Source organism: Nuphar pumila, chromosome 4 (genome assembly GCF_984573655.1).
Source record: "Nuphar pumila chromosome 4, dmNupPumi1.hap1.1, whole genome shotgun sequence".
In the NCBI taxonomy this organism is placed as follows: domain Eukaryota; kingdom Viridiplantae; phylum Streptophyta; class Magnoliopsida; order Nymphaeales; family Nymphaeaceae; genus Nuphar; species Nuphar pumila.
Genome location: NC_143252.1, coordinates 62,434,192 through 62,448,749, shown reverse-complemented (window position 1 = coordinate 62,448,749; position 14,558 = coordinate 62,434,192).

Here is a 14,558-nt window from a genome sequence, read left to right as displayed (position 1 = left end):
GTGACTGGGTAGGGTCGTCAACAGACTGATTTTTGGATTTGTAAGCCGACCCCTGGCCCTGAGTCGACCTTTTGAATTCATGTTTATTTTTATATTCCTTGTCAGCATCGTCAGCTAATTCTGACTCATCAGATACTTCCTCATGACGACTCTGCTTTTTGCTGATTTTCGCATTTCTGGCTGCATGACCCTTATCTTTCTGCTTTGTCTGAATTTGCTCAGTACTGGCTTCAGTTTGCTCTGCCAGCATCTTGCTCATCATTTTCTTGAACATGACGTACATCTGGGGATCTACGTCGTCCTCATCCTACTGTCCTTGACTACGGGGCGAGTCCATCTCTTCTTCTGAAGATATTGAGTACGCGACGCCTTCAACTGATGTGGTTTTCTTTTCGGACCTTGTATGAACCATTGAATGTCACGACAATTCTCTGGAGATTGCTAACGCTCTCTGCAGGGCAGAATTGATGGTTAGGCTTTTGAAGAAAATTTGGTTTGGAGGAAAATATTTATTGAGAATTTTGGTAGACAATTAAAAGAGCATCCCATTACTAGGGATTGAGTCGTCGCTGGGATTACGACAATTGCGTTGCTATTCTTTGCAAAATAAACAACTAGAAATATGCCTTGTTACCTAGGCGAGGTCGTAAAACCAAAGTGAAATGTAAAATAAAGGAATTTTATTGAGGGGAAAAACATGACTTTATCAATAATACACTTGACAGAGGGGAGGGGGACAGACAATTTTCCACCACTCCGGATAATCAGAGGACACTCGAGGACCAGGAAAAATAGTGAGAGTAATAAAGGAATCCCAGCCATGTCTGGCAGAATGGTATGCTCCGGACCACTGATCTGATGAGAGGTCGAATTCTGGCAGAACCCCTGATAGTGGACGAATCTCTACGCGCTTCTGCCTCTGAGAGAACTGCCTGACGCACCGCTCTGGATGATAGTATGCGCAGAAGAACGGGCCAAGTAGTCTGAACCGCTTGCCGTAAGCGTAAATATATCTGGGAGGTGATTCCTGATGATCAAAGTAGTCCCATACGACTTCTTCCTCCTGAAGGTTGTCGATCAGGAACCGGTATCGCGCAACTGGAAGAAGCTTCTCTCCATTGTATCTTAATGAACTGGCTCGGGCTGGCACATGCCGGAGGAACCAAGATTGCAACGCGTAGGTGCACCCTTCGACTAGAATCGATTCTCCGAGTGCGAAACGAGTCAACCCTCGGTATAGAAAAGTGAGTGCGGCCATGGCTATTGAGAGGTGGCTGGTCTGTCGACTTCCCCATCTCCTTAGAAGCTGAACTATTCTAATATCTATATAATTCTGTCCATCGGGAAAGAAAGCTAATCCCATCGTGCACAGAACCATCGCATGCTGAATTCTCTCTCGAGCTGTCCTGGACAACGAGCTGACTTCCACAAATGTCCCGTACTGTCTGTAGATTTCGAGCAGGTCCACATATTCATTTCCATCTTCTTCAATCAGAGGCCAAGACTTGCGTCCCGTCATGCGAGCTAAGACATCTTTAGGGTCCAGACCTTTGACATTAATAAAAAACTGTTTCTCCAATGGATCTCCAGGCTGACCGGCTGGCTCGGGCAATCCCATGATTTCTGAATATTCATCCATCCATATTGTCATCTCGCCCCACGGAAACCAGAAGGTAGAAGTGCTCGAATTCCACCGTTCTGCTAGTGCATGGATCAAGTTGTCGTTGACTGTCTGCTTTCCCACTGCGGACGCCAATTCTAGCCCACAATCGTCCAAGTGGTCCGGAAACATACGAGAGAAATTCTTGAACCATAAATAGTACCACCGGGGAAAGAAGGATCCGGTGCTGAGGACTCGATGTTCAGGAAGACTTTGTCGCACCTCGTAGGAGATGTGACCCTCAGGGAAGACTGAATCAAGCTGACTGGATGCCATCAGACTGGAAAACATGGAAAATTGGAATAAGACTTGGGAAAATACAGGAAATTTGAGGAAAATGCAGGCAGGATAAAAATAAAGTAGGAAATTCGAGATCCAGAAGACAGGAAAGATGGGAAATCACCTGGATTTTTGAAGGAAATTAAGGGAAATTTGGAAAATCGTCCAGGGTTTGATGAAATATGAATAAATAAATGGAAAATGAAGTATTTGGAAAATCGTCCAAGGTTTACAACATGGACAGTACATGGACATAGATTGGGGAATTTTGAGAAAATCGTCCAGTATTTTAGAAAATTGGGAAAATATGGAAAATAAAAAGGAAATAACACATTCAATCACATTCTGCATAAACAAGTATGCACATACAACATTCCCTAAAAGCTGACTCTAGATGCAAAAATTTTGAAATAGCTGTAGGACCTTAATCCTAACTCTAAGGTTCAGATCAACTGTATCCAATCCAGTTATAACTATATACTCAAGCCAAGGCTCGATGTACGTGGCATAAAATCAATTTCTCCGGTTCTAGGTTCAAGTTTTCCAACATCCTTGAGCACCTGCCGATATACGTTGGACTATTGCCCTTAGTACGTGGCAGGGGGGTTTTCACCCTAATAGGTGGCCCAGTTGTGAGGCTCTGTCCTGAACTATGGTTCTGGAAGAGAGCCCAGCAACGTGAAGACCGGGACAATATAGGTGGGGTGGTTTTTGAAAAACATGAGCACATGCAATCAAACAGAAGGCTCTAAGTCCTAAAGAGATAGAATTTTGAAATATTTGAAGAAGCGAACATTGTTTTCATACAATTCCTAAATTGAGGAGTGTTGTATTAGACCTAAGTCTATGTGAGCAAGAATAATTCTCCTCAATATGGTCCTACCAAACCATACCTAGTCTATATGCATTCTATGTCAGCTGGGTTCAAGTCTAGGCACCTAGGTTCACATGATATCATAAAGCAAAGCTGACATTCCATGGAAATCGATTTTGACAATTTGAACTAAGCAAAGCATTAGATTGATCAGACGAAGACAGGTCCCATCACGGTCGCCAAACCTGTTATCATCGCAAAAAATTTTAACTTTTGCGAGTCAAACTGACCTTTGAAAAGTTTTTGAAAAGGTCTATTATTGTCAAAAGCTATTTTCAGTCTCAGCAATGAGGCGCCCAAGAACAACCCCTTTTCAAGCTTTAGGGACCCCCATTTTCATCCTTTTGCAAAACCCCTCTCGGACTTGTTGTGCAAAGTCTAGAGGTCCCATCACAGTTTCCTCGCTCCTCGAGGATTCTGTATCCATCAGGCTAAGGACTAAACCTGTTACCTCGCTCCTCGAGGTATAGCCCAAAAACCTTCTGCGAGAGGTCGTCTGTTTTTAGAAAGCTGATTTAGTCTCAGCAATGAGACGCCCCAGACCATCCCCTTTTTAAGCTTTAGGGAATCTCTTATTTTTCTCTTCTCACAGACCCCTTTTGAATTTGTTCGTCCAAATTCTGAAGGTCCCATCATGGTTTCTTCATCCGAGGATCCCGTATGGTCGTCCCTTTCAGGTTAAGGGTTAAGCCTGAACCTCGCTCCATGAGGTATCTTTCCGTTCAAGTTAGGGTTAAGCCTGAGTCTCATTTCGACTATATATCCTTTCTAGTCCTTCCACGGTTTCTTCATTTGAGAATTTCGTACGATTCCCTCCACTCAGGTCAAGGATTAAACCTAAATCTCGCTTTTTGGCAATGCATTTTTCTTCCCATCACGGTTTCCTCTTTCGAGGATCCTGTATGGTCGTCCCCTTCAGGATAAGGGTAAAGCCTGAACCCCGCGCCGCGAGGTACCTTCCGTTCAAGTTTGGGTTAAACCTGAGCCTCGTTTTGATGAGGTAATCCCCCATCCCATCATGGTTTTCCCCACAAAGGAATCCATGCTCTTTGTATATCCATCCAGGAAAGAATCGTACTTAAGTTTCATCTCATGCGGCATTTCTCTCAAAAATGTCCCATCGAGGTCCGCTATATTCCTTTCCCCATCGAAATTTTTTGATATATCTTTGTCCCACCCAGGTTAAGGGCTAAACCTGAGTTATTCCAAAAGTTGATCTTGTCTCACCCATGAGACTTGACCAAAATTCTCATCTTTAACCATTTCGGGATCTCTGCCCAAAGTCCCATCATAATTTCCTCATTTTTCTACTCAATTATAACATTTTCGAGGATTTCGTCCCCCCACAACCATTCAGGATAAGGTTTTAAGCCTGAAAAGCCACATTTTCAAAATAAATTCTTCCACACCCAGCTCGGACCTGCTGACTGGAACATTTTTCAAAATTTGGAGTGTTTTCTTTGCCACTAAGCTCAGTTTTTTTGCCGGCTTAGTAGCAAAGAGGGGCATCTGTGAACACCCCAAATTTTTCAAAATCTTATAAATATTCCCTTTTTGCCCTAGATCCCATTTTCTGAGCAATTGAGTCACCCTTAAATCTAAAATCCAGCTTATTTCTCAGATTTTACTAAAATTAAATTCATTTTACATATCTGACTCAATTTCGGATTCGGATCCGGATCCAGATAAAAGATCTGAATCTGAGCTTTGTTGTCCAATTTTTAAATCAAATTCTCAAAATTACCAAAATAACCTTCTAAAAAGCTCTGACAAGATCATCCCGCATCCGTTTGGATCCATCGCGTTATATTTCTCAGTTCAAGGTTTAAAACCCCAATATTTTCTCAAGACTTAAGTCAAAACTCATTTTTTTCAAGAAATTTTCCCAAAATAGCCTTGAAAACCTCCTTTTGTAAATATTTCCCAAAAATACAAAAAAAAAAATTTAATTTAAATCCTTGTTTTCTTGTAAAGTTTAAGGTTTTATCCCAAAAACGCCAAAAATGGAAAAATGTAAAAGGAAAGAAAAAAATATATATAGATATATATAACAAAAATCAATTTTTGAGAAAACCTCTTTTCTGAAATATATCTCCCTTTTTTTTAAGAAAAACCACCTTTTTGAAAAATCCCGAAAAGAGCCCCCCTTTGTCATAAATATTTTAAACCCAAAAGGGGCTCGGGGAAAAGTTTTTTTTAGGGTTTTGAGAACCCCTGGCGAGAAAGGGTCGGAGGTCCAGGGGCGGCGCCTTTCTGCCCTCTTCCAGAAGTTTCTTCCCATCCCCCGCACTCCCCTCATTGCAAGCTCCATAGCGATGGCCCCAGCACTGTCGATGGCCAACGACCTCACAGGCCTTCCCCTCCAATCCTTTTCTTCCATCATCAAGCACCCTTGGCCCTTCATCTTTAACCGCTTTCCTCCTTCAGGAAGCTCCCACCGAACCCTCCAGAACTCCCCCCCCCCCATGTGCAATCTCCTCTCGATCGCCCTCCGATCAATGGCTCCACCCTCAGCCATTGATCCCAAAACCGCCTACCTCTCGATTCTTCCTCCCTCTCTATATAAGCGGGCCAACCGAAAGGGGAAAAGGGGAGATCCATCCATGGGTGCCATCATTCTTTTTAACGCATCTCTCTGCAAAAGCGGAAGAATAGCATCCCAAGGCAGGAGCTTCCCATCTCAGAATATCAAGCGGTCGGTTTTTTTTTTTCAAGCCTCCATCGATCCCTCTTCGCAAATACCTCATCTGAAGGAAAGAATCAAGTCCTGCAACGTCCAGAGGGAGCATCGCTTTCCCTTCTCAAGCCAGATTGATTCACGGTAAGATTTAACCCTTCCCTCTCCCGCAAACACTTCTTTATATGGTCATCCTGTTATTCTTCATTCCCTTTTCTTTCTTTCTGTTTCTAATGCACCTACAGTGGGATCAGTCTGCTTATCGCAGTACCGAACCACCAAGTGCTACAGCAACCGGAATCATGTGATTCCAACATTATATTTTGTCTTCATTTTTTTTTAGTTACCCAGTTCATATTTACTTTCTCAACCATGTGGTATTCTCTCCTATTCGTGATATTTCCCTAATTTAATTTTTCCTGTCATATGTAAATCCGTTTATGCTTTATGCTTTGGGAATAAGCCTCTGCAACAATGACCGATTTGATCCTGTATCAGGACGGACCTATCTTGCAGAAATCGCCAATTGCCTTAGTTTCCTGGCGTCTCTTGTTAATACCAGTTGATTCATCCTTATTGTCAAATTGATTTTAATTTGCTATCATTTACATTGTGTCACTTTTGGTTTATATTTTCATTTTCAATAAATGTTCAGGTGGGAGTATAATTAGGCGTTGTCTCAGTCTTGCTTGCGAGTATATGTCTATTGCTTTGCCATAATAGAAATAGCCTTTGGACCCCCCCTATACTGTATGCTCTAACAAAGTTTGAATGAGCATCTTCATTGTTTTCGTCTCTATGCCTTCTAAAGATTGAGAATATGATGTGTCATATGATCCGATCTCTGTCTTAAATGTTCATAGTATTTACATTGCCATTCTCGGTGAGGATACATTGACATGATTTTTTTTTTTTTTACATTCAGCTATGTTTTAATACGATGCTTTCTGCTCAGGTAAATATCTCACAAAGTTACCGTGGTTTGGCCATCTGATCATCCATCTTGTTTCCCTCATCATTCTTATTTCGCCTATTTCTGTATTTCATCTTATATTTCCTGGGTTTACCCCCCCCCCCTCTGCATCTTATAACATGCGTATAGACAACAGTTAGTAACTAATGGCCATGAACGTCATTACAATGTGCCTTAAATAAGCTCCAGCATCGATCATTTGAAGTATGGCAGAACATCCTTCATAGCATGATTCATAACAATACTGAGTTATCTCGCCCTGCAACAGTTGGTTGCTGAAACTAATTTGATGGCAGGAATCACCTTATGAAATTAATTAGAACCATGAAATTGATCCATTGTGAGGGATTCCTTTGTATCTGGTTGGTGGGCTGAAGATGTTATTTGCAATGTTTTTTTTTTTTTAAAACATTTGTGTGACTCTAATCACCTGCATTTAATGTTTTCACTATTCTAAACTCATTTGCGTCATTTATCGGGTGTCCCACAAGGCTCAGCTCGTCACATGCATATGTTCCCCGGTTGCTGGAATAGGTAAAGAGGCCCGTTGGCTAATAGCCATGGTCATTATTTTACTCATTTATTTGTTTTATATCTGGATCCCTGTTGGCCAATTCTTTCTTTGGGATGTTCTGCTACTCGTCTGTGTTACATCATTTAGCTATAACATTTCATGCTTGTTACATCATGCTACCTACATCTCTAGTTCTTATTCAGCATGTCATACCATCTTATGTCAGTCCAGCGCAACCCTCAACTCAAACGTTGTTTTATTTGTGTTTAGAAGTGTATATGTGGTTCATTGGTTCAACATTATAGAATTTACAAATCTTTACAATATGTTCACCCACGTTCCTCATGATTTCAAGAGTGGTGAATTGGTCAGATATGTGCAATAACCCCTTTCATAATGTACAAACTCTAGAGATATTTTCAGGTCTCTAACTTGCCATTTGCCACTTAATCTGTGCTGGATTGTTTGGAATTTCATGTGCCGATATTCCTTATGTTAGCAATTTTTTTTTTTTGTTGTTGTGAAAAAGGTTGTCCTGGTTCTCTCCTATTAATATGATGGTCTTTAATTCTCATTGCAGCAAAAATTGATCCAGTTCAGACTTGGTCAGAATAGGTTTTCTTTCTTTTGTGTATTGTGCATATGTTTTGCCGTTCTTTTTTTTTTTTGTTATATATAGCTGACAACCCATTTTCCAAGATTAATTTACAATTATAAACTCCATTGGATCAGTTGAAGTTTGCTTGCAGAGGTAGGTGATCTATCCTAGCTCTCATTCTTTTGCACATGTTACATCTCCTCAATCATTGCTTTTACAATATTATCTTAATCAGTCACAAGGTTGCAAAGTGCACGATTTAATGTAAGGTTGCTGGTATAGCAGAAAGTGTGCTCCTGGGAGCAAAGTATGACAACATGTTTTCGGGGATTTAAACCAATATGATGCTTACCTTGGTTTGAAACATGAATGTAGTTTTTAAATCATTACTACAAACTCGGTTACATGAATGTTGTTTGTCTAAGCATGCTTTAAAAGCAAAGATATATGTCCAGCTACATCCTTACATATCTGATATACATATGTCCGCCAGAAAAAAAAATTTTTTTTTGGGGAAGAAAATAGAAAGAACTAATTGTCCATTGCTTGTGTTAAAAGTGGTCACTCATGTTAAGGCGACAGGTTGTCTTTACTGTATTCTATTCATGCTTTTCTATTTTTTGTTGAAATGCATGTCTCGAGTCTCTCAACTGTTGTTTAAACCAAAATTTGGAAAAGGAAAGACCTATCTATTACGGAGAACCCCTTTGATGCTCCAACATATACCAGTGGCATTCACTGAAGGTGCCTCATACAGCCGTATAATACTTGCTGGATTTGGCATAGCAGGAAACTGTTGGCTATATCATTTTCAAGGAGCTGATCTTTTGAGCCCAAAGAGTACAAAATTCTTGGAAAAACATATTCCAGATAGAACATGGACAGAGGAAGATGGTGGTGATCGTATTGAGATCGACTCCTATATCCGTGGCCCTCATGAAGTTGGTAAAGTCTATACAGAGAAGTTCAAAGACAAGACTGATAAAAAACTGGAAAGTTTACATATCTGGTTGTTGAAACCACATCACCATCCAAGCACCTTCTTCATGGCATTACACAGTCGTACCACCAGTGTTAGTAGCACCTTCCTATGTACCTACAGCAAGGCCAATGCCTTGTGAATCCCCTCTTACATTCACATCATAGCTGGTCTTAATAGTGAGTACCCCGAGTAGCACTCTGAGTCTTGGTTGTGACTAACAGTCATTTTACCAGTAAATTCCTGTACAAAATGTATAGTCCACCATCCATCGTATATATATTTCATCAGTCTAAAAACCTCGTATATGTTTTCTCACCTATGGGTTATCGTTTGTCTATAGTATTGTTTATACTTCTATATGCATACTTCTATATACATATGCGTACATATATATATCCATATATATATATATACCCATACGAATAGGTATAAGTATATATGTGCATACTTCTTTCATGAATATAGAAAATGCCATGTGCCTCTTTTAGCATGATATAGCATCTTAGGTTAGAATTAATTTCTTCCATCTTAGTTTGGTGCTAATCCTTCTTTCTTGCAGGAACTTCTAAAAATGTTAAGGTCATTCTTAGATTAGGATCTCAAACTTAATTCAAATTGTAATAAGTTAGCTATAAATGAGAATTTTCATTTCCAGTCTTAGACAAGAATGGATGAGCATGTGAGTAGCATTTGTTCCATTATTTTCTTTTGTTTTCTTAAAACTCACAAATGGTGAAACACGAATGGCACGTGCACCACTTCGTAAGAGGTAAATCAATCCTAAGTTGATGATCCACATCAATGGCCATAGTCAGGGTGTGGACAAAACTTAGGATTTTTATCTTTTACGAAGTAACACTGGATCCATTTTCAAAACTCATCATGTTTCCTTAAATATTTTCTTCTTTTATCAGAATTTAACTTAAAATTAATTCAAAATATATACCAATGGCCATAGTCAGGGTATATTGAGAGTTAATTTCATTTTAAATTCTATAAAAGCACCGAATGTGTTTCATTCTTCACCTGAATTTAAATATAGATTATTATATGATACATTCAATGACCATAGTCAAGGATGTATTATATCTTCAATCTTATTTTAATTCATTTAAAGAATGGGATAGCCTTTCAAAATCCAATTTCAAAAATTTAAATTCATTCATCATTTAGGATAGAATTGCATCATATTTAAAAAAAAAAAAAATCTTTTTCATAAATCCAAGTGATTCTTTCCTTCATTTCTCAGATCAAATCCTATTCATAAATTCAAATTCAACTCTATTTCTCAAAAGGATTCAAGAATTCAATTTCGAGGTCCCATTTGACTTTGAAAACTTTAGAATCAACTTGTATCCAAAATTCAAATTCTAACTTCAAATTCAAAGTCCAAATTGACTTTGAAATTCATTTTTATTCAAAACTCCAACCAAATCCAAAGTTCAAATTAACTTTGAGATTCTCTTCATCTTCTAAATTTCAAATTCAAAATTCAAAGTCTAACTTGACTTTAAAATTCATTTCTATATTCAATTCCTAAAATTCATTCAAATTTGGAAATATGGATTCATCTTCTAAATTCAGATTCAAGCTTAAAAATCCAAATTTGACTTTGAAATTCATTTGCATATTTAAAATTCAAATTCTCAAATCAATTTTGGAAATTCCAAATCCAAAATCGAGTCAACTTGGATCTAGTCTTCTAAATACAATTCCACTTTTGGATCTCAGACTTCAGATCGAATTTCCTTATAGGATCCAGAACCAATTTCACTTTGGATCTCAGACTTCAGATCCAATTTTCTTATAGGATCCAGAACCAATTTCACTTTGGATCTTAGACTTTAGATCCAATTTCCTTGTAGGATCCAGAACCAATTTCACCTTGGATCTCAGACTTCAGATCCAAATCCATCTTAGGATCCTGAACCCAATTCTACTTCGGATCTTAGACTTCAGATCCAGTTCCATTTTAGGATCCAGAATTCAATCACATGTTGGATCGTAGACTTCTGATCCAAATCCATCTTAGGATCCAGAACCCAATTTTATCTCGGATCTCAGATCTCAAATCTTAAATCCATCTTTAGATCCAACTCCATTCCCAATTCTAGATTTCAAATCCAATTCCATTTTCAGATCTCATCTGAACTCCCTAAATCCATTTCTATTCTTAAATACCATTTGATTATCTCAGATCCATTCCAAACTTAAAAATCCAAATTCAATTCCATCTCAAGTATTCATTTCCTTTCCTAAATTCAAATCCAAATTCAAAGTCGATTTTGGCTCTGAAACTTCATTTCCTTTCATTTCAAAGCTTCAAGTCATTCTTTTTTTTTTTTTTCAAATCCTGATTTACTTCAAAAACTTAGAACTTCTCTGATCTATCTCAAGCTCTAAGTTAAATTCAATCATTTCTTCATTCTTTTACCAAGTTCATCTCAGAATACTTGGAAATTTTCAAAACATCTTTCAAAAGGAGCATACATTCTTGCATTGCACAAGCATGATTCTTTGTGCATTTAGAGTTAGAATAAATTCTTAGATTATATTTAGGCAAAGCAAAAGGCATAGATTCGATCCTTGGTTCGATTAGCTCTGGTAAAGGCGCCAGGAACAGTCGAACCTCGTACCGACGAGCGAATCCCGTCTCTCCATTTTCCCGCAATATTTTAAAAAACGGAGGCGAGTTAAATTTCTAAATGTTTTCAAATTAAGGTCAAGTGAGACCGCGCAAAATAGTTCCTCTTCTCTCTTTCTTTCTTTCTTTTCTCCTCTCTTTCTCTTTTCTTTCTTTTATTCTTCTCCCTTCAAAAAGGAGGAAAATAGAGGTTAGAAAAGGAAAAGAGAAGGAAGAGAGAGAAACCACAAGAGAGGAAAAATTTTGCGATGATCACAAAGTGCTAACATCAACTATTCATGCATATGTTAACTGAAGGTGACCCAACACTGCCCATGCTAACCCACTGTTTAATCTACTTATTATATGTGATTACTGACCCTCTGACCCGACCAACAACCTGTATGATGATGATTGACATAGTGCTAACTACTATAGTTATGCCTATACTTATGTTAACAGAGACTGACCCAATTAATGAAATCTAAATGCCACAATTCAAATCCTGTTAATTCCAGATGTGAACCTCAATGAAACTTCCCCACAATCATAACTGAGGATAGAGTTTTACTGTAAAATCATGACTAGCTCATAGTTCATGAGGATGGTTACACTACGGCCACGACTTGGAATTCAGCTCAACATGATTTGGGTCAAAAGATGATGCCATAATACATGGTGAATACTGAGTTAGTGCCAGCATAAGGAAATGTCAACCAATCGATAGTACTTGGTTGGAAACTAGCTTTTTACAGGAACTTAGTGAATGCTCAGTGATCAAGATAGATGAGACCTTTTATCAGCATGAGTTATGATGAACTGTATACATAGTATGGTATGATGAAGGCAAATATCATGCAATATTGCTGATATCAAATGGAATTCAATGGATGATATGAATATACATCATGATCTATCATGATCTGAGGAAACCAGACCTTCAACAGAATGGATTGCGAAACTGAAAGAAAATATAGGAAAAACAGGTGAATCAAATGAGCCTACTGAGCTTCATATTAATTTAAACATTAACCACTTCTAAACAATTCAGATCAAATGACCTTTTCTTCCGTTTTTACTGCAAGGTGTTGGGTGGTAAATGGTGGGGAAAAGAAGTGTCGTTGGCTACAGCAACCCTTGGGCTGTTGTGCCCGTGTGGGTGCATAGTGATGATAGTGCCAAGTGTGGTGATGAAGAAGCTCAAATGAGGGTACTGAATGGATAGTATGATGGGAACAAACCAGTGTTTATGCGAGTATGAGGCATATGATGAAGGGAAGATGAAATGCAGTGATGCCTAAAATGCTAATGCATGTATACATACTGAAATGCGGAAATGGTAAAAACTAACAACCAACATAATAGTTTGTGACATGCATTGGGATGATGGAGTGTAACTTACAACGACTGCAACCACTTATCAATGAACATGGTATTAAAAGAAAGGCGGTACCATCAGACATTTAACATTTTGACCTCAATCGGCTACAGGGGAGGTCTTCATCTCAAATCCACACCAGCTCAAAGCCACGCTGCGTTAGCGATCTGCAACTTGATACAAGTAAACCTTTCTCATCTACTGCCCCCTTTAGTCAAGGACAGTGTGCATCCTGTAGTCATTAACCCTCCTCTTTTTTTTTTTTATACAACAAAAGATTTAAAATGGTAGTTCATGATGGATACTACTCCACAATAAACTTAGAATTTAACTTTACACTTGAGAAGCAATAGTTAGGAACCTTACCTGAATGTTTCTTACTGGATTTTGTTCTGTTGTATGAAAAGAAAAATGATTCAGCAGACAATCTCTGCCATCCATTTGGAAGATGACTGATGGGTGGGTTAGGGTATAAGGTCTACATTGCAGGGACCACCAATCACATGCAGACAAGAGATGAGGTGAGGCCCGAACATATCCTGGTTAGGCTGTAATTGATAACGATGAACTCCCAAGCTTGATTGTATGTCTCCCACAGGAAAGTAATATCATCTCACTAATCTTGACAGCATCTTGCAAATGCACTTGCAAAATAAAGTGGCAATATCTGTCGGTGGGATGAAATCTTATATACTGAGATGACTTATCACATGACCACGAAAAACCTTAGATCGGGAAAGATAACGTATCTACAACAGGCTAGGATCAACAATAATGTTTATGATGACAGAATAAGAGAGACATCACAGGAAAATTCCATGAATCTGGTAAACTAGAATGTGAGGTGGGGGTGAGATGATATGCTTGTAAGCATATCGAATGATATGCTGTAAGCATATCCAATAACATGTTGTAGGCATATCCAATGGTTGATATGTTGAAATGATCTTTTTTTAAAAATAATTATTTTCAATAAAAATTTGGAAAATCGTCAACCAAAAAATATAAAAACCGACTTTCCACAAAGTGGTAAGTACGGGTCGAATCCTCAGGGAACAAGAATTAATCACAATATTTCTAGAAAATTTAATTTATTAATGACAAATGTCAATCTACAATTATAAAGTTAATACAACTACAATTAATCACTAAAAGGAAAATAAACAAGCACTCAGTCTTCTGCTCCACACCAAGGGTCTTTCCGTCTTTTCGCCAATTAGAGAATCTATGCACTTGGACAATAACCCTGGAAACTAAATATGCTTTTCACCTAAAAATGCAGAAAATACAAAGTTAGTATTCTATTCTAACAATGCAAACAATAACTAAAACTAGTTCTAATTTTACAAAAATAATAAAACAAATGCTACTTATCAAACAAAAATTAAATAAAATACTAAATTAATTCTAAAATTAACCAAATTACTTCTACTAATGCTGTATGATGATTATGCAACTCCTAAAATGCAGAAACTACTGAAAACAAGCCTAAAATGCCGAAACTAAGAAAATTACGAAACTGCCCCTAACTAGTGTAAAATAGCTTTCTGACAGGTTATCGGAAAACCACTCTTTGACAAGGCAAACGAGGTCCGATTTTCCAGAAATTTGTTCTGTTCTGCAACTGACAGATTAAACAAACTGACAGTTTTTACAGAATTGAAAAACAGTATCTGGAACTCCATATATAAGTGTTTCAAATCTGGGAAAAATCAGGATATCGACAGTCCTGTAATTTGAAATCCAGAAAAAGCGGTTTTCGCAAAATGCTTAAAAATCAGACCAAATCAACTCCGAATGAGCTGAAATTTGGTCTGCAGTCAAATATCACGTCAATAAAGTGAATAGAACAAAATGTTTTGGAAAATACAGAATTTTTGCACAGAAAATAATGCTGGTGCGACAGGGAAAAAATCGGGTTTTTATTTGAGTGCACTATTCACTTTATTAGTCTATTTGAACACTATCAAATGCAATTTACACCTAATGCAATCTAAATG